Here is an 18,068-nt window from a genome sequence, read left to right as displayed (position 1 = left end):
AGAACATCCTGGACAACATGGTGAAACCCTTCTCTAACTAAAAATAGAAAAATTAGCCAGGCGTGGTGGCTGGCATCTGTAATCCCAGCTACTCGGGAAGCTGAGGCAGGAGAATCGCTTCAACCAGGGAGTCGGAGGTTGCAGTGAGCTGAGATCATGCCACTACACTGCAGCATGGTGACAGAGCGAGAATCCATCTCAAACAAAAGAAAAAAAAAAAAATGAGGGCCTACTGAGTGCCTGGTGCTTTTGAAAGGCACTCAAATTCCAAGATGAATAAAATGGAACAGTTCTATGCCCAGGGAACTACCAAATTACTATATAGTAGATGATATCTTTGGGGTGTTCTTCAAGTACCATGGAAAACTAACCAGACTCGGGGGTCCTAGAAAGGCTTTCTGGAAGATAAATGAGGGAGGGCATCCCAGGCAGGCAGAATAGACAGACAAAAGCCTGGATGAAAGTCCTGGCCTCTGCCCACCTGGGAAAAGCTCCTCAAGTTGTTTTGTTTTGTTTGTTTAGAGACAGGGTCTGCTTCTGTGGCCCAGGCTAGAGTGCAGTGGCACAATCATGGCTTATTGCAGCCTGAAACTCACTATCCATAGAGCCAATCCTGAATCATGCATCATACATCACTGCCTGTATAAGCACTTACTCTTTTTTTTTTTTGAGAGGGAGTCTCGCTCTGTCCCCCAGGCTGGAGTGCAGTGGCACGATCTCGGCTCACTGCAAGCTCTGCCTCCCAGGTTCACACCATTCTCCTGCCTCAGCCTCCTGAGTAGGTGGGACTACAGGCGCCCGCCACCATGCCCGGCTAATTTTTTGTATTTTTATTTATTTATTTATTTATTTATTTATTTTTTGAGATGGAGTCTCGCTCTGTCGCCCAGGCTGGAGTGAGTGGTGCGATCTCAGCTCACTGCAAGCTCTGCCTTCCGGGTCTACGCCATTCTCCTGCCTCAGCCTCCCGAGTAGCTGGGACTACAGGCGCCTGCCACCTTGCCCAGCTAGTTTTTTGTATTTTTTTAGTAGAGACGGGGTTTCACCGTGTTAGCCAGGCTGGTCTCGATCTCCTGACCTCGTGATCCGCCTGTCTCGGCCTCCCAAAGTGCTGGGATTACAGGCTTGATCCACCGCGCCCGGCAATATTTTTAGTAGAGACAGGGTTTCACCGTGTTAGCCAGGATGGTCTCGATTCCCTGACCTCAAGATCCGCCCGTCTCGGCCTCCCAAAGTGCTGGGATTACAGGCGTGAGCCACTGAGCCCGGCCAGCACTTATTCTTGAAGGAAAGGACTGAAACGGTTCTTCCTTTATTTGGGCCCAACTGCTTTAAGATGGCTCTGAATGCCCAGGGGATGGAGGGAGGCAGAGGAGGGAGAAGGCCCCAGAGAGCATAGCAGAGGAGGCATTGGCCCACGGCAAGAGGCATTGAGTGCCTCCAAAGCCAAGATGCTAGAGGCATCCCTCAATCTCCAGTTATCTGATTCTGGGAACCTGTAGGCACTTTCAAGCTGGAAGGAAAATGAGTCTGAAGCTTGTTTGCTCCCTGGGGGCAGTTCTGTGATGGTCAGGTTTTGAATATTTGCATATAAATGAAAACCAGAGACAATAGTTACATAAACTCCTAGATGGGCTGATTTGGGGAGCAGAATTGGAGAAGGATTGAACTTCAACTCCTCTGGAAATCTGCAGAGCAACTTAATGGACTGCAGAGTCTATTCAGAAGGATGGGCTGGGTGGGGTCTGAATACTTGAATTCTCTTTTATCTTTGTTTAGGATGAGAGAAGCTAGGGGTGGATGAAGGTTTCTGAAAGGCTTTTGCACCATGGCCCTCACCCTCTTATTTATGCCCTGCACACTACACTTTACTCTGTAACCCACCCGCTACCACTAAGATAGCAGCCCCTGCCTCCAGTTGACATCAGATGTTGAATTTTTCCAAAGGGCTGGAATTTTTGCAGTTGTCCCTGGTCTGTGACTGTATCACAATGCCAAATCTCTCTCTCTCTCTCTCTCTCTTTTTTTTTTTTTTTTTTTTTTTTTTGAGACAGGGTTTTGCTCTGTCATGCAGGCTGGAGTGCAGTGACACAATCGTGGCTCACTGTAGCCTCAACTTCCCAGACTGGAGCGATCCTCCCACCTCTGCCTCCTGAGTAGCTGGGACTGCAGGCATGCACTAATGCCTGTAGCATGTACATAGTAATGCAGCATGCTTGGCTAATTTCTTTTTCTTTTTCTTTTCTTTTTTTTTTTTTTGAGAGGGAGTTTTGCTCTTGTCGCCCAGGCTGGAGTGCAATGGCACCATCTTGGCTCACTGCAAACTCCGCTTCCCGGGTTCAAGCAATTCTGCCTCAGCCTCCCAAGTCGCTGGGATTACAGGCATCTGCCATCATGCCCACCTAATTTTTTTATTTTTAGTAGAGACAGGGTCTCACTATATTGCCAGACTGGTCTCAAACTCCTGACTGTCTTAATTTAATTTAATTTAATAATTGTCTTAATTTAATACTTAATTTAGGAGAGCTAAATAATTAAACATGAGGCCAAAGTACATAAGAAAGCGGCAGTCTTTATTGCAAATATGCACACACTCTTGGGCAAGGTTCTCCGGTCCTCAGGTATGGGGCCAGGGAAGTCGCGCCGGCGCTCTCGGGTGAGGTTCTCCGGTCCACAAGTAGGAGGGGCCGAAGAAGTCACGCCAGCTCCCGCCAGCAGCGGACTTTTATGCGTTGGTACTGGAAGGGGGAGGGCAGTGGGTGGGATAAGGGCGTGATAGGGGGTCTCCATAGGCGTGGCCGGGTAAGTTTCAATCTCTTCGGATTTACGTCACCTGGCGCCTGCTCAGTTGATCTGCATCTTCCTGGGCGCGGGCTGCATTTTCCTGCACGCGGGAAAGTTGGTGAGGAAGAACCCGGAAGCAACATGGATTGTGCCTTCTTGTTCACCTTCCTCCATCTTGTCCTTTCTCCCTCACCCAAACACTGACCTCAGGTAATCTGCCTGCCTTGGCCTCCCAAAGTGCTGAGATTACAGGCGTGGGCTGTTCCCGGCCTTTTTTTTGTTTTTTTGTTTTTTTTTAAATTTTTTTGTAAAGATGATGTTTTGCTATGTTGCCCAGGCTGGTCTCAAACTCCTGGATTCAAGTGATCCTTCTGCCTTGGCTTCCCAAAATGCTGGGATTACAGGCATGGGCCACCTTGCCCAGTCCTTTGGCACCAAATCTCTAACCTAACCCCATGTTTTATCCCCTTCAACAACCCCATGTGGCCTGTTTCACTCAACATTGCTTCAGAGACCCAGTGTTGTCGCTTAGTACTGCAGCGGGTGCTACTGATAATGTCAGCAGCAGTGATTCCCACGGGTCAGAAGAACTCCATTCTTGCCTCCAGGAGGAAACAGTTCAGCCGACGGGCATAAGACAGAGTGACAGACGGAGGCAAGTTTTAGAGCAGGAGTTAAAGTTTATTAAAAAGCTTCAGAGCAAGAACAAAAGGAAGTACACTACAGTTGGAACAGGGGCAACCAAGCAACTTGAGAGATCCAAGTGCTCCAACTGACCTTGGCTTGAGGTTTATACATTGGCATGGTTCTGGGGTGTGCATTCCTTCTCCCGTGATTCTTCCCTCGGTGTGGGCTGTCCTCGTGCAGTGGCCTGCGGCTACTTGGGAGGGGCCGCGTGAGCACTGCAGTGTGTTTGCTGAAGTTACGCACATGCTCATTTGAGGCATTCTTCTCTTACCAGTTGAGTGTTCCTAGAGGAAGGTCATATACCAGTTAAACTCTGCCATTTTGCCTCTTAGTGCATACGCTTGAGCCCACTCCCCCAACTCCTGAGATGTTATCAGGAAGCTGTAGATCACCAGCGTCAGGTGTTTTCTTTTTTTTTTTTTTTCAGACAGAATCTTGCTCTGTCACCAGGCTGGAGTGCAGTGGCACGATCTTGGCTCACTGCAATCTCTGCCTCCTGTGTTCAAGCGATTCCACTGCCTCAACCTCCCGAGTAGCTGGGACTACAGGCATGCACCACCACGCCCGGCTAATTTTTTGTATTTTAGTAGAGACGGGGTTTCACCATGTTGGCCAGGATGGTCTTGATGCCCTGACCTCGTGATCCAGCCACCTCGGCCTCCCAAAGTGCTGGGATTATAGGCGTGAACCACTGTGCCCGGCCACTAGGTGTTTTCTATCTATTGGGAGACTGCCTTTCCCTGGTGCCTGTTGCAACCAATTTTTATTTTATTTCATTATTTTTTAGATGGAGTCTTGCTCTGTCACCCAGGCTGGAGTGCAGTGGTATGATCTGGGCTCACTGCAACCTTCGTATCCCCGGTTCAAGTGATTCTCCTGCCTCAGCCTCCTGAGTAGCTGAGACTACAGGCACCTGCCATCACGCGTAGCTAATTTTTGTATTTTTGTAGAGACGGGGTTTCACCATGTTGGCCAGGCTGGTCTTGAACTCCTGACCTCAGGTGATCTGCCCACCTCGGCCTCCCAAAGTGCTGGGATTATAAGTGTGAGCCACAGCTCCTGGGCCCAATTATTATTTTAGAGAGACAGTTTAACAGCTGCCTGACCATCACCTGACAGTTGCCTGACCATCACCTGACATTCCTAGGGGGAGGGTAGTCCTCTCTTGCCCTGCTCACATCTGCCTAACTACCTATTCTGACAGTACGGCGCTGTTTTGGAATTTTAGGTTAAAAACTGAACTCTCCAGTGATGGAGAAATAAAGAGTGTTTCAACTCAATTGTCAGGAAAACTGGTGACCAGATAGATACATGTGTATCTTTCTTGAATTGGGCCTCATGTAGAAAAGATTGTTCATTGTGAAACCCACGCCTGTTTTACTGCCGTCTCTCAAAGTTTCACAGAAGAGGCACAAAGGTCCCTTAGTAGTCAAGACCTTGAAGCTCAAGGATGTGTCCTATTTATTCCTGGAGCTGCCACACTGCAGACATTCAGTAAACATGACGGTCTATTTAGGAGAGAAGAAGCCACCCACATTCTCTGGGTCAATTTCTCCCTCATGCTTTCCCTTTCTGCATAACGCCATAGCTTCTGGTGTCACACCTGCAAAACCAAACCAAACAAGCTTCCCCATAAGCCATCCCTGCCCCACTTTCTTTCTCTCATTTGCCCCTGCCATCCACCTTAGCTACTGTTTTCTCTTTCTAGAAAAAGAGATTAGCTCCACTTCCCCTATTCACTCCCTACACCCCAACATCACAAAATCTTTCAGCTTCTATTATTCACAGAAACCATATTCACTACATTGATCAGTAGCCTTTTTTTTTTTTTTGTAGTTGCCTCTTAATTGAGAAGCCAGCAGGGCCCCTTACTGTCACGTAGCTTATATTGCTGTTGACGATTTTGCCTTGAAATGCTTCTATAGGCTGGGCTCATTAGCTCATGTCTATAATCCCAGCACTTTGGGAGGCCGAGTGGGACGGATCACTTGAGGTCAGGAATTCGAGATCAGCCTGGCCAAAATGGCAAAACCCTGTCGCTACTAAAAATACAAAAATTAGCTGGACTTGGTGGCACATGCCTGTAATCCCAGATACTCGGAGGTGGAGGCAGGAGAATCACTTGAACCTGGGAGGTGGAGGCTGCAGTGAGCCAAGATTGCACCACTGCACTCCAGCCTGGGAGACACAGTGAGACTCCGGCAAGAAAAAGAAGGAAAGGGAAAGGGAAAGGGAAAGGGAAAGGAGGGGAGGGGAGGGAAGGAGAAAGAAAGAAATGCTTCTATAGTATCTTTTCCGACAACACACTGTCCTGGTTCTCCAAGGACCTTTTCAGGCCAAGTCCCCTCTCACCCTCAGGCTCCTTCAGAGCCTCCTTTAATTCCCCTCCTACCCCAATAACATAGGCGTTACTGAGGGTCCTAGTAAATTAAACTAAGTTTGGCCAGAGGCTGCCTCCTTACCTTGAGTTCCTACTGAAAGAACTGCAACCTAACTTCAGCAGGTAAACTGAGAGCCTAATATAGAAGTTTTGTTTTGTAACAAATAGCTAAGTGTCAGCCAAGCACAGCAGCTGAGCTTCAGTCAGTCACAGGCTACCAGCTGATCAGATCATGTCTTAATACTGAGCTGTAACCGATCAAGCTGTTTTCCACACCTCATTTCTGTTTTTTTCTGTCTGTAAGTGATCCCTGCCTACCTTACATACTGGAGCTCTCTGAAACTCTGCTTGTTCCCAGAGCCACCCGATTCAGGAATTGTTCTTTAGGCTGGGCATGGTGACTCACATCTGTAATCTCAGCACTTTGGGAGGCCAAGGTGGGTGGATCATTTAAGGTTGGGAGTTCGAGACCAGGCTGACCAATATGGAGAAACCCCATCTCTACTAAAAATACAAAATTAGCCAGCTGTGGTGGCGCATGCCTGTAATCCCAGTTACTCAGGAGGCTGAGGCAGGAGAATCGTTCGAACCTGGGATGCAGAGGTTTCAGTGAGCCAAGATTGTGCCGTTGCACTCCAGCCGGGGCAACAAGAGCAAAACTCTGTCTCAAAAAAAAAAAAAAAAAAAAAAGAAAGAAAAGAAAAGAAATAAATGAATAAAAGCTGGTCATCATGGCATGTGGCATGTGGTCCTAGCTACTCAGGAGGGTCCCTTGAGCCCAGGAGTTTGAGGCTGTGGTGAGCTATGATTGCGCCACTGCACTCCAGCCTGCGCAACTGAGTGAGACCAGTCTCTAAAAAATAATATATATTTTTAAGGAATCATTATTTGTTCAATTACCCTCTGTTAAATTTAATTTGTCTAGCGTTTTTCTTTCAATAGTTCAGTTGCTCCTCTCCCCTCCTTCCCCTTGCCAGAACTTTGCTCCTGAAAATGTAGGAGCACACTTTGCCAGCAGCACTGTCCTTACTGAGAGCTTTATAGAAATGCAGAATCTTAGGCCCTACCTCAGGCTTTCTGCATTTCTATAAAGCTCTCAGTAAGGACAGTGCTGCTGGCAAAGTGTGCTCCTACATTTTCAGGAGCAAAGTTCTGGCAAGGGGAAGGAGGGGAGAGGAGCGACTGAACTATTGAAAGAAAAACGCTAGACAAATTAAATTTAACAGAGGGTAGCCCAACAAATTATTTTTTCTTAAAAATTTATATTTCTTTTTGAGACGGTGTCTCGCTCTGTCGCCCAGGCTGGAGTGCAGTGGAGCAATCTCGGCTCACTGCAAGCTCCGCCTCCTGGGTTCACGCCATTCTCCTGCCTCAGCCTCCTGAGTAGCTAGCTGGGACTACAGGCGCCCGCCACCACCCCCGGCTAATTTTTTTGTATTTTTAGTAGAGACGGGGTTTCACTGTGTTAGCCAGGATGGTCTCGATCTCCTGACCTCGTGATCCACCCGCCTCAGCCTCCCAAAGTGCTGGGATTACAGACGTGAGCCACTGAGCCCGGCCAATTTTTGTAGTTTTAATAGAGATGGGGTTTCACCATGTTGGCCAGGCTGGTCTCAAAATTCCTGACTTCAAGTGATCCACCCACCTAGGCTTCCCAAAGTGCTGGGATTACAGGCCTGACCATGCCTGACCTTTTTTTTTTTTTTTTTTTTTTTGAGACTGAGTCTGGCTCTGTAGCCCAGGCACAGAGTGCAGTGGCGGATCTCAGCTCACTACAGCACCTCCCGAGGGTTTCACATGGCCATTCTCCTGCCTCAGCCTCGAGTAGCTGGGACCATGAAGCCGCCATGCGCCCGGCTAGTTTTGTATTTTTTAGTAGAGAGCCCGGGGTTTCACCGTGTTAGCCAGGATGGTTTCGATCTCCTGACCTCGTGATCCACCCGTCTCGGCCTCCCAAAGTGCTGGGATTACAGGCTTGAGCCACCGCGCCCGGCCTTTTTTTTTTTTTTTTTTTTTTGAGACTTGGTTTTGCCATGCTGCCCAGGCTGGTCTTGAACTCCTGAGCTCAAGTGATCTGCCCACTTCAGCCTCCCAAAGTGCTAGGACTACAGGCATGTGCCACCATGTCCAGCTATTTAAAAATATATATTTTTTGTAGAGATGGGGGTCTCACTATGTTGCCCAGGCTGGTCTTAAAGTCCTCCCAAAACACTGGGATTACAGGCATGAGCCACCGTGCCTGGCCTAAGTTATAATAATTTTTTAAAAAATTGCTTACTGGTTGAGAACATAGGCTCTAGAATTAAACTTCCTGGATTCCAGTTCTGGCTATGCTTTTCACTAGTTGGTGACCTTGAATATCTTGCTTAACTCCTCCATACCTTGGTTTCTTAATCTAGAAAATGGAAATAATAATTATTCATACTTCATACATTTTTGGTTTTGGTTTTATTTTTTGAGATAGGGTCTCATTCCCCTCACCCAGCCTGGATGCAGTGGCATGATCATGGCTTGCAGCAGCCTCAACTTCCCAGGCTCAGGTGATCCTCAGCCTCCCGAGTAGCTGGGACCACAGACAGGAGCTATCACACCCGGCTAATTTCTTGTCTTTTTAGTAGAGATGAGGTTTTGCCACATTGGTCAGGCTGGTCTCGAACTCCTGACCTCAAGTGATCTGCCCACCTCTGCCTTCCAAAATGCTGGGATTATAGGCATGAGCCACCTCTCCTGGTTCGGGTTTTGTGAAGATTAAATTAGCTGATACCTATAAACTAACTGCTTAGGAGAATGTCTGACACATTTTGTGATGTTGATGATAACTTACATTAACATGCATGCCTTGTAGGATCCCCTACTTTGACCCTGATGCTCCTACTTTACTAGCTGTTGGACTTTCAGCATGCTTCTTAAATTCTCTAAGTCTTGGCTTCTTATCTGTAAGTGGGAATAATAACACAGATAATACTTACTATATTAGATTGTAATGGAAAATAAATTAGATCATTCATGTACAGTGCTTATAATAAGTGCCTGACAATATGAAGGGTTAGTTTTTTTTTTTTTTTTTTTTTGAGGCAGTCTTGCTCTGTCTCCCAGGCTGGAGTGCAGTGGCACGATCTCAGCTCACTGCAACCTCTGCTTCCCAGGTTCCAGCGATTCTCTGCTTCAGCCTCCTGAGTAGCTGGGATTACAGGCATGTGTCAGCACGTCCAGCTAATTTTTTGCATTTTTAGTAGAGATGGGGTTTCACCATGTTGGCCAGGCTGGTCTTGAACTCCTGACCTCAAGTGATCTGCTTGCCTGGGCCTCCCAAAGTGCTGGGATTACAGGGGTGAGCCACCTTGCCCAGTCAAAAAAAGGTCTTTTGTAAGATAAGGTCTTGCTGTGTTGCCCAGGCTGATCATGACTTCCTGGGTTCAAGTGATCCTCCTGCCTCAACCTCCCGAGTAGCTAGACTACAGACACGCCACCCAGCTAATTTAATTTTTTTTTTTTTTTTTTTGTAGAAACAGGGTCATGCTACACTGCCCAGGCTGGTCTCAAACTCCTGGCTTCAAGCAGTCCTCCTGCCTTGGCCTCCTAAAATGCTGGGATTACAGGTATAGGTCACCATGCCTGGCCTAATATGAAGGTTTTTTGTGGTTTTTTTGGGACAGAGTCCCACTCTGTCACCCAGGCTGGAATGTAGTGGCTCAATCTCGGTCCACTGCAACCTCCGCCTCCCAGGTCCAAGCAATTTTCCTGCCTCAGCCTCCTGAGCAGCTGGGATTACAGGAGCCTGACACGATGCTCAGCTAATTAGCTATTTTTTTATTGTTGTTTTGAGACGGAGTCTCACTCTTGTTGCCCAGGCTGGGGTGCAATGGCACGATCTTGGCTCACTGCAACCTCCGCCTCCTGGGTTCAAGTGATTCTCCTGCCTTAGCCTCCCAAATAGCTGGGATTACAGGCATGCACCACCATGCCCGGCTAATTTTTGTATTTTTAGTAGGGATGGGGTTTCTCCATGTTGGTCAGGCTAGTCTTCAACTCCCGACCTCAAGTGATCCACCCGCCTCAGCCTCCCAAAGTGCTGGGATTACAGGTGTGAGCCACTATGCCTGGCCCAATTTTTGTATTTTTAATAAAGGTGGGGTTTTGCCATGTTGACCAGGCTGGTCTTGAACTCCTGATGTCAAGTGATCTGCCTGCCTCAGCCTCCCAAAGTGCTGGGATTACAAGAGTGAGCCACTGCGCCCGGCCTTAAATTTTTTAATAAATTGAAACAAACTGAATAATAATGTCTATTTCACAGGTTACTGTGGAGATAAAATGAGAGTACTTTGAAAACTTTAATTTGAAAGCTTTACTTTGAAAGCGTTAGCACTAAATGATGCACTAGTTATGTCAATCCATTTCCACTAGATGGCAGTAGACATCGCCAAAACCAGCTTAGCTCTACTAGCTGTTGGAGAATGTACATTTTAAGGAAATGACTTAACTAGTCTTGGATTTGTGATTATATTGAAATGTTGGAGTTTTGATTTCAAATGAATGGACTACCTGCTTGAGCTTAGAAATATTTTTGCTTGATGTGGATTGTGAAAAATGATTATTCTTAATATAGAGCCTGTTCCATACCCCTCTCCCTCAGTTTCCATCTTCATCTTTGGATGTGCACATCTTTGTTTTTCATCTTCGTTTTTGAGACAGAGTCTTACTCTGTTGCCCAGGCTGGAGCGCAATGGCGTGATCTCGGCTCACTGCAACTTCTGCCTCCTGGGTTCAATCGATTCTCCTGCAATCCCATCACTATGGGAGGCTGAGGATTGAGCCACTGCATTCCAGCCTGGGTGACAGAGTGGGACTCTGTCTCAAAAAAAAAAAAACAAAAAACCTTTGTGTTAGGCCAGGCATGGTGACCTATACCTGTAATCCCAGCATTTTAGGAGGCCAAGGCAGGAGGACTGCTTGAGGCCAGGAGTTTGAGGCCAGCCTGGGCAGTGTAGCATGACCCTGTTTCTACAAAAAAAAAAAAAAAAAAAATTAAATTAGCTGGGTGGCGTGTCTGTAGTCTAGCTACTCGGGAGGTTGAGGCAGGAGGATCACTTGAACCCAGGAAGTCATGATCAGCCTGGGCAACACAGCAAGACCTTATTTTACAAAAGACCTTTTTTTGACTGGGCAAGGTGGCTCACCCCTGTAATCCCAGCACTTCCTCCCAAAGTGCTGGGATTACAGGAGTGAGCCACCGCACCTGGCCTGGAGATATCTTTTCTACCCAACAAAATCATTTGCCACTTATTTTCCATCAGCTAACATCTAACTTTACAGACTCCGGGCCCTATCAATGGTAAATAAATGAAATGAAATGACTTCCTCTGGAATCAGATAACTTTCATGCTGGCCTTTTAGACAGTACTCTAGTATGACTTTGAAAGGACATACTGGGGCCGGGCGCGGTGGCTCATGACTGTAATTCTAGCACTTTGGGAGGCCGAGGTGGGCAGATCACAAGGTCAAGAGATCGAGACCATCCTGGCCAACATGGTGAAACTCTGTCTCTACTAAAAATACAAAAAATTAGCTGGGCGTAAACCGGGCGCGGTGGCTCACGCCCATAATCCCAACACTTTGGGAGGCCGAGGCAGGCGGATCATGGGATCAGGAAACCGAGACCATACTGGCTAACATGGTGAAACTCCATCTCTACTAAAAATACAAAAAATTAGCTGGACATGATGGCAGGTGCCTGTAGTCCCAGTTACTGGGGAGGCTGAGGCAGGAGAATGGCGTGAACCCGGGAGGCGGAGCTTGCAGTGAGCCGAGTTTGCGCCACTGTACTCCAGCCTGGACGACCGAGGAGCAAGACTCCATCTCAGAAAAAAAAAAAAAAAATTGCTGGGCGTGGTGGCATGTGCCTGTAGTCTCAGCTACTCAGGAGGCTGAGGCAGGAGAATTGCTTGAAACCACTGGAAAGCAGAGGTTACAGTGAGCCGAGATCACGTCACTGCACTCCAGTCTGGGCAAGGAAAGCAAAACTCCGTCTCAAAAAATAAATAAATAAAATAAAATAAAATAAAGAAAGGACATATTTGGAGGACACATTAGGATAATTTTTCTTAAATGTTTAAACTTGGTGCCAGAGGCAATACGGAACATACATGTTGGGTTGCCAACTTGATGACAATTGCATTTCAATTATGTTAGCTTCAGGGGTAAAGTTTCTATCTACATCACAGAGCCTAATGGTAAAGAAAACCACATTGAATTAGGCTTGTCTTTTATTTATTTTTTGTAGAGATAGGGCTCTCACAATGTTGCCCAGGTTGGTCTCAAATTCTGGCCTCAAGCTATCCTCCTATCTCTGCCTCCCAAAGTGCTGGGATTAGAACACCTGGCCAAATTCTGTGTTTTGACCACTGTATTTTCCTAGCTATTTTCCAGCTAATCAGAAGCACATACAAGTCAAAAATACCCAGGACACATAATTTCACAATGCTGTGTAGAAAGCAAGGCAAGAAAGGTTATATTAACATTTAATTCTAAGTCATATCATTGTCTTGTTTACGGTGAGCATATTTTGTAAAATAATTGGGATGCCTACTCTGACAAAAGGTTGTTTTAATTTTTCTCATAGAAACCTGGGAATCTTTTAGATGAAAGTTTCACAAATGTCTAAACATTAAATTACATTACGTTTAAATTGCCCTTCATTGTAGAATATAATAAAATTACCTATTCTTTTTTCTTTTCTTTTCTTTTTTGAGAAGGAGTTTCGCTCTTGTTGCCCAAGCTGGAGTGCAATGGCCAGATCTTGGCTCATTGCAATCTCTGCCTCCCGGGTTCAAGCAATTCTCCCGCCTGAGCCTCCCAAGTAGCTGGGATTACAGGCATGTGCCACCATGCCCAGCTAATTTTGTATTTTTTTTTTAGTAGGGATGGGATTGCTCCGTGTTAGTCAGGCTGGTCTCAAACTTCTGACCTCAGGTGATCCACCAGCCTACGGCCTCCCAAAGTGCTGGGATTACAGGCCTGAGCCACCGCACCCGGCTAAAATTACCTATTCTTAATACTTAGACTTAAGGCCACTACGATTTACTAGAATAATTACTCAGGTTCATTTAAATCATGATGATGTTAAAGAAGGAAAAGAGACTGTATGCTCAGAATATTTTGAATTACATACCTTTATGGCTGAACACAGTGGTTCATGCCTATAATTCCAACACTTTGGGAGGCTGAGGTAGGGGAATCACTTGAGGTCAAGCCAACATGATGAAACCTCATCTCTACACAAATATAAAAATTAGCCAGGTGTGGTGGCGCTGGCCCATAGTCTTAGCTATTTGGGAGGTGGAGACATGAGAATTGTTTGAACCCGGGAGGCGGAGGTTGCAGTGAGCCGAGATCGTGCCACTGCACTCCAGCTTGGGGAACACAGCGAGACTCTGTCTCAAAAACAATAACAACAACAATAACAACAACAACAAAACCCAAAAAACGAAGGCCAGGCGCGCTGGCTCACGCCTGTAATCCCAGCACTTTGGGAGGCCGACATGTGTGGATCATGAGGTCAAGAGATCGAGACCATCCTGGCCAACATGGTAAAATCCATCTCTACTAAAAATACAAAAATTAGCTAGGCATGGTGGTGTGTACCTGTAGTCCCAGCTACTTGAGAGGCTGAGGCAGGAGAATAACTTCAACCCGGAAGGCAGAGAGCCAAGATCAGGCTGGAGTGAAGACTCTAGCCTGTTGACAGAGCAAGACTCTGTCTCAAGAAAAAAAAAAAAAAGAATTATGTCCCTTTACTATTCAGATTCTATAGATAATTTTCAGAGCTTCACCTTTATATTTTGAGATGATAGTAGACTTGCGTGTAGTTGTTAGAAAATAGTATAGTAATATCTTGCGTAACTATAATGTAGAAAACAGGAAACTGACAATACAGTCTACTAACTTTAATCAGATTTCACCAGTTTTACCAATGTTCATTTGTGCGTGTTTGTGCGTATATTTAATTCTATGCAATTGTATCCACATTTGAAGATTCCTGTGACCACCAACCCCGTGAAGATACATAACAGAATTAAAAAAACCCAGAGTTTACTGTCTTTTTCTTTTTTTTCTTTTTTTTTTAAAAAAAGGGCTGGTCGTGGTAGCTCACACCTGTAATCCCAGCACTTTGGGAAGGTGAAGTGGGCGGATCACCTGAGGTCAGTAGTTTGAGACCAGCCTGGCCAACATGGCAAAACCCTGTCTCTACTGAAAATAGAAAAATTAGCCTGGCGTGGTGGTGCACGCCTGTAATCTCAGCTACTTGGGAGGCTGAGGTAGGAGAATCACTTGAACCCAGGAGGCGGAGGTTGCAGTGAGATGAGATTGCGCAACTGCACTCCAGCCTAGGTCACAGAGAGAGACTCCATCTCAAAAACAAAAATAAAAAACAGCCACCGCGTCTGGCCTGCTTTGATTGATCGATTGATTGATTGTGTTTTTTTTTTTTTTTTTGACACGGAGTCTCACTCTGTCACTCAGGCTGGAGTGCTGTGGCACAATGTCAGCTCACTGCAACCTCTGTCTCCTGGGTTCAAGTGATTATCCTGCCTCAGCTTCCCGAGTAGCTGGGACTGCAGGCATGTTCCACCACACACCTGGCTAATTTTTGTAGTTTTAGTAGAGATGGGGTTTCACCATGTTGGTCAGGCTGGTCTCGAACTCCTGACCTCAAATGATCCACCTGACTTGTTCTCCCAAAGTGCTAGGATCACAGGCATGAGCCCCTACCCCTGGCCCCAAGTTTTCTTTTTTGTGGGATAAATGCCCAAGAGTGCAATTACTGAGTCATATGTCATGTGGTATTTGTATGTTTAGATTTTTTTCTTTTTTTTTTTTTTTTTTTGAGACAGTCTCACTCTGTCACCCAGGCTGGAATGCAATGGCGTGATCTCGGCTCACCACAACCTCCGCCTCCCAGGTTCAAGGGATGCTCCCTGACTCAGCCTTCTCAGTAGCTGGGATTACAGGCACCCGCCACCAAGACCAGCTAATTTTTTTATTTTCAGTAGAGACAGAGTTTTGCCATGTTGGCCAGGCTGGTCTCAAACTCCAACCTCAGGTGATCCACCCGCCTTGGCCTCTCAAAGTGCTGGGACTGCAAGCGTGAGCCACTGCGCCCAACCACTTAGATTGTTAAGAAGCTGCCAAAGTCTATTCCAGAGCAACCATACTATTTTATTTTATTTTATTATTTTATTTATTTTTTGAGATGGAGTCTCGCTCTGTCACCCAGGCTGGAGTGCAGTGGCTCGATCTCAGCTCAGTGGAACCTCCACCTCCTGGGTTCAAGCGATTCTCCTGCCCCAGCCTCCTGAGTGGCTAGGATTACAGGTGCACGCCACCACGCCCATCTAATTTTGTTTTTGTATTTTCGGTAGAGACAGGAGTTCACCATGTTGGCCAGGCTGGTCTTGAACTCCTGACCTCCGGTGATCTGCCCACTTCAGCCCCTGAAAATGCTGGGATTACAGGCACGAGCCACCACGCCCAGCCTATTTATTTATTTATTTATTTATATTTTTGAGGTGGAATCTCATTCTGTCGCCCAGACTGGAGTACCGTGGTGCGATCTCAGCTCATGGCAACTTCTGCCTCCCGGGTTCAAGTGATTCTCCTATCTCAGCCTCCTGAGTAGCTAGGATTACAGGCGCACGCCATCATGCCCAGCTAATTTTTGTATTTTTAGTGAAGATGGGGTTTCACCATGTTGGCCAAGCTGGTCTTGTACTTCTAACCTCAAATGATCCACCCTCCTCAGCCTCCCAAAGTGCTGGGATTACAGGCGTGAGCCACCGTGCCCGGCCAGAGTAGGTGTACTATTTCACATTTCCGTGAACAATGAGTAATCCACTTTTTCCACATCCTTGCCAGCATTTGATGTTACTACTGTTTTTTATTTTAGTCATTCTGACAGGTGTGTAGTGTTATTGCAGTTTTTATTTTGCATTTCCCTAATGGCTTACAATGTTATGCTCATCTGCCACCTGTATATCCTCTCCAGGGAAATGTCTATTCATATCTTTTTGCCCACTTTCTAATCATGTATATTTTTTTATTCTTGGTTTTGAGATCTCTTTATATATTTTAGACAAAATATGTTCTCCTGGTCTACAGTTTCTCCTTTTAGCGCGCTCTCTCTCTCTTTCTCTTTTTTTTTTTTTTTTTTTTTTTTGAGACGGAGTCTCGCTCTGCCGCCCAGGCTGGAGTGCAGTGGCCGGATCTCAGCTCACTGCAAGCTCCGCCTCCCGGGTTCACGCCATTCTCCTGCCTCAGCCTCCCGAGTAGTTGGGACTACAGGCGCCCGCCACCGCGCCCGGCTAGTTTTTTGTATTTTTTAGTAGAGACGGGGTTTCACCGTGTTAGCTAGGATGGTCTCGATCTCCTGACCTCGTGATCCGCCCGTCTCGGCCTCCCAAAGTGCTGGGATTACAGGCTTGAGCCACCGCGCCCGGCCCTCTTTCTCTCTCTTTTTTTTTTTTTTTTTTTTTGTTTGAGATGGTGTCTTGCTGTTGCCCAGGCTGGAGTGCAGTGGCGCTATCCCAGCTTACTGCAATCTCTGTCTCCCAGGTTCAAGTGATTCTTGTGCCTCAGCCTTCTGCCTTTTTTGTTTGTTTGTGTTTAGAGATGGAGTGTCCCTGTGTTGCCCAGGCTGAAGTGCAGTGGCTATTCACAGGTGAGATCATTAAGCACTACAGCCTCCAACTTCTTTTTTGTTTTTGAGACGGAGTTTCGCTCTTGTTGCCTAGGCTGGAGTGCAATGATGTCATCTCGGCTCACTGCAAACTCCGCCTCCCGGGTTTAACTGATTCCCCTGCCTCAGCCTTCCAAGTAGCTGGGTTTAAAGGGATGTGCCACCACACCCAGCTAATTTTGTATTTCCAGTAGAGATGAGGTTTCTCCATGTTGGTCAGGCTGGTCTCGAACTCCTGACCTCAGGTGATCTGCCCACCTCAGTTTCCCAAAGTGCTGGGATTACAGGTGTGAGCCACCGTGCCCAGTCTATACTAGAGCCTTAAACTTCTGAGCTCAAGTGATCCTTCTGCCTCAGCCTCCCGGGTAGCCGACATTACAGGTGCTTGCCACTGAGCCTTGCTACTTTTCATCTTCTTTTTTTTTTTTTTTTTTTTTTTTTCCCGAGAGTTTCACTCTATTGCCCAGGCTGGAGTGCAACGGCATGATCTCGGTTCACCACAACCTCCACCTCCCGGGTTCAAGTGATTCTCTTGCCTCAACCTCCTGGCATGTGCCACCAAGCCCGACTAATTTTTTGTGTTTTTAGTAGAGACAGGGTTTCACCACGTTGGCCAGGCTGGTCTCAAACTCCTGACCTCAGGTGATCTGCCCACCTTGGCCTCCCAAAGTGCTGGGATTATAGGCGTGGGCCACTGCACCCAGCCTCATCTTCTGCATAGGATTTTTTTTTTTTTTTTTCAGAGCAAATGCTTTCTCCTATGCTTTTCTCTAAAATTTTAAAGTTTCATATTTTAAGTCTATGTTTCATTTTGAGCTAATTTTAGTATAACAGAGCTTGCTTTTTTATGCCTATGGCTGCATTTCAAAAGCCTAGAATTGATTATTAAACAGGTATTGGATAATATGCTTTGATGGGGTTAGTAATAAGATCTTAGTAGGCTGTAGCATGAGAAACAGTGAAAGCTCCTCTGTAGGCCCCTATGATGACAAGGGGAGCAGCAGGAACTGACAGAAAACTAAAATTGAAAGTCAGACTTCTACAGGCAGAATTAGCTAGATAATTCATGATAAAAAAAAAACGTGATTTTAAAGCTAGTGACCAGATAATAAGACTGAAAAAAATTTTTTATTTTGCCTAAATTGTCTAGACACTTTATCAATTTTTTTTATTCATTTTCAGCTATGGTGACCTAAGCAGCAATGAATACCTAAAAAATGACTAAAAACCAAACCACAAGGATTAACCACAAAACAGATCTCTTAGCTTGCACCTGGTTTTACCCTCTAACAAACACACCAGTGGTCTGCATGGCCATTTTTGGGGTATGTTTGGCTTAAGGTCAGTAAACTAAGGCCCATAATCTAAACACGGCCTGCTGCCTATTTTTGTAAAGTCTTATTAGAATATAGCCATGCCAGCTGGGCACAGTGGCTCATGCCTATAATCTTAGCACTCTGGGAGGCTGAGGCAGGCAGATCACTT

At 46.2% G+C, this 18,068-nt stretch overlaps 1 long non-coding RNA gene across 1 annotated transcript; it reads right to left on the bottom strand.

Annotated features, from left to right (window-relative positions):
- Window positions 1-3,444: 3,444 nt before the first annotated feature.
- Window positions 3,445-8,890, bottom strand: LOC108585984. The gene is made up of 2 exons (XR_002522107.2): window positions 8,676-8,890; window positions 3,445-3,755 (listed from the first exon to the last, which is right to left on the bottom strand). It is a non-coding gene; the product is annotated as an uncharacterized LOC108585984 (long non-coding RNA).
- Between the last annotated feature and the right edge of the window lie 9,178 nt (window positions 8,891-18,068).

Source organism: Papio anubis, chromosome 3, assembly GCF_008728515.1.
Source record: "Papio anubis isolate 15944 chromosome 3, Panubis1.0, whole genome shotgun sequence".
NCBI classification, from domain to species: Eukaryota; Metazoa; Chordata; class Mammalia; order Primates; family Cercopithecidae; genus Papio; species Papio anubis.
This window is presented reverse-complemented; position numbering and strand designations above follow the sequence as displayed.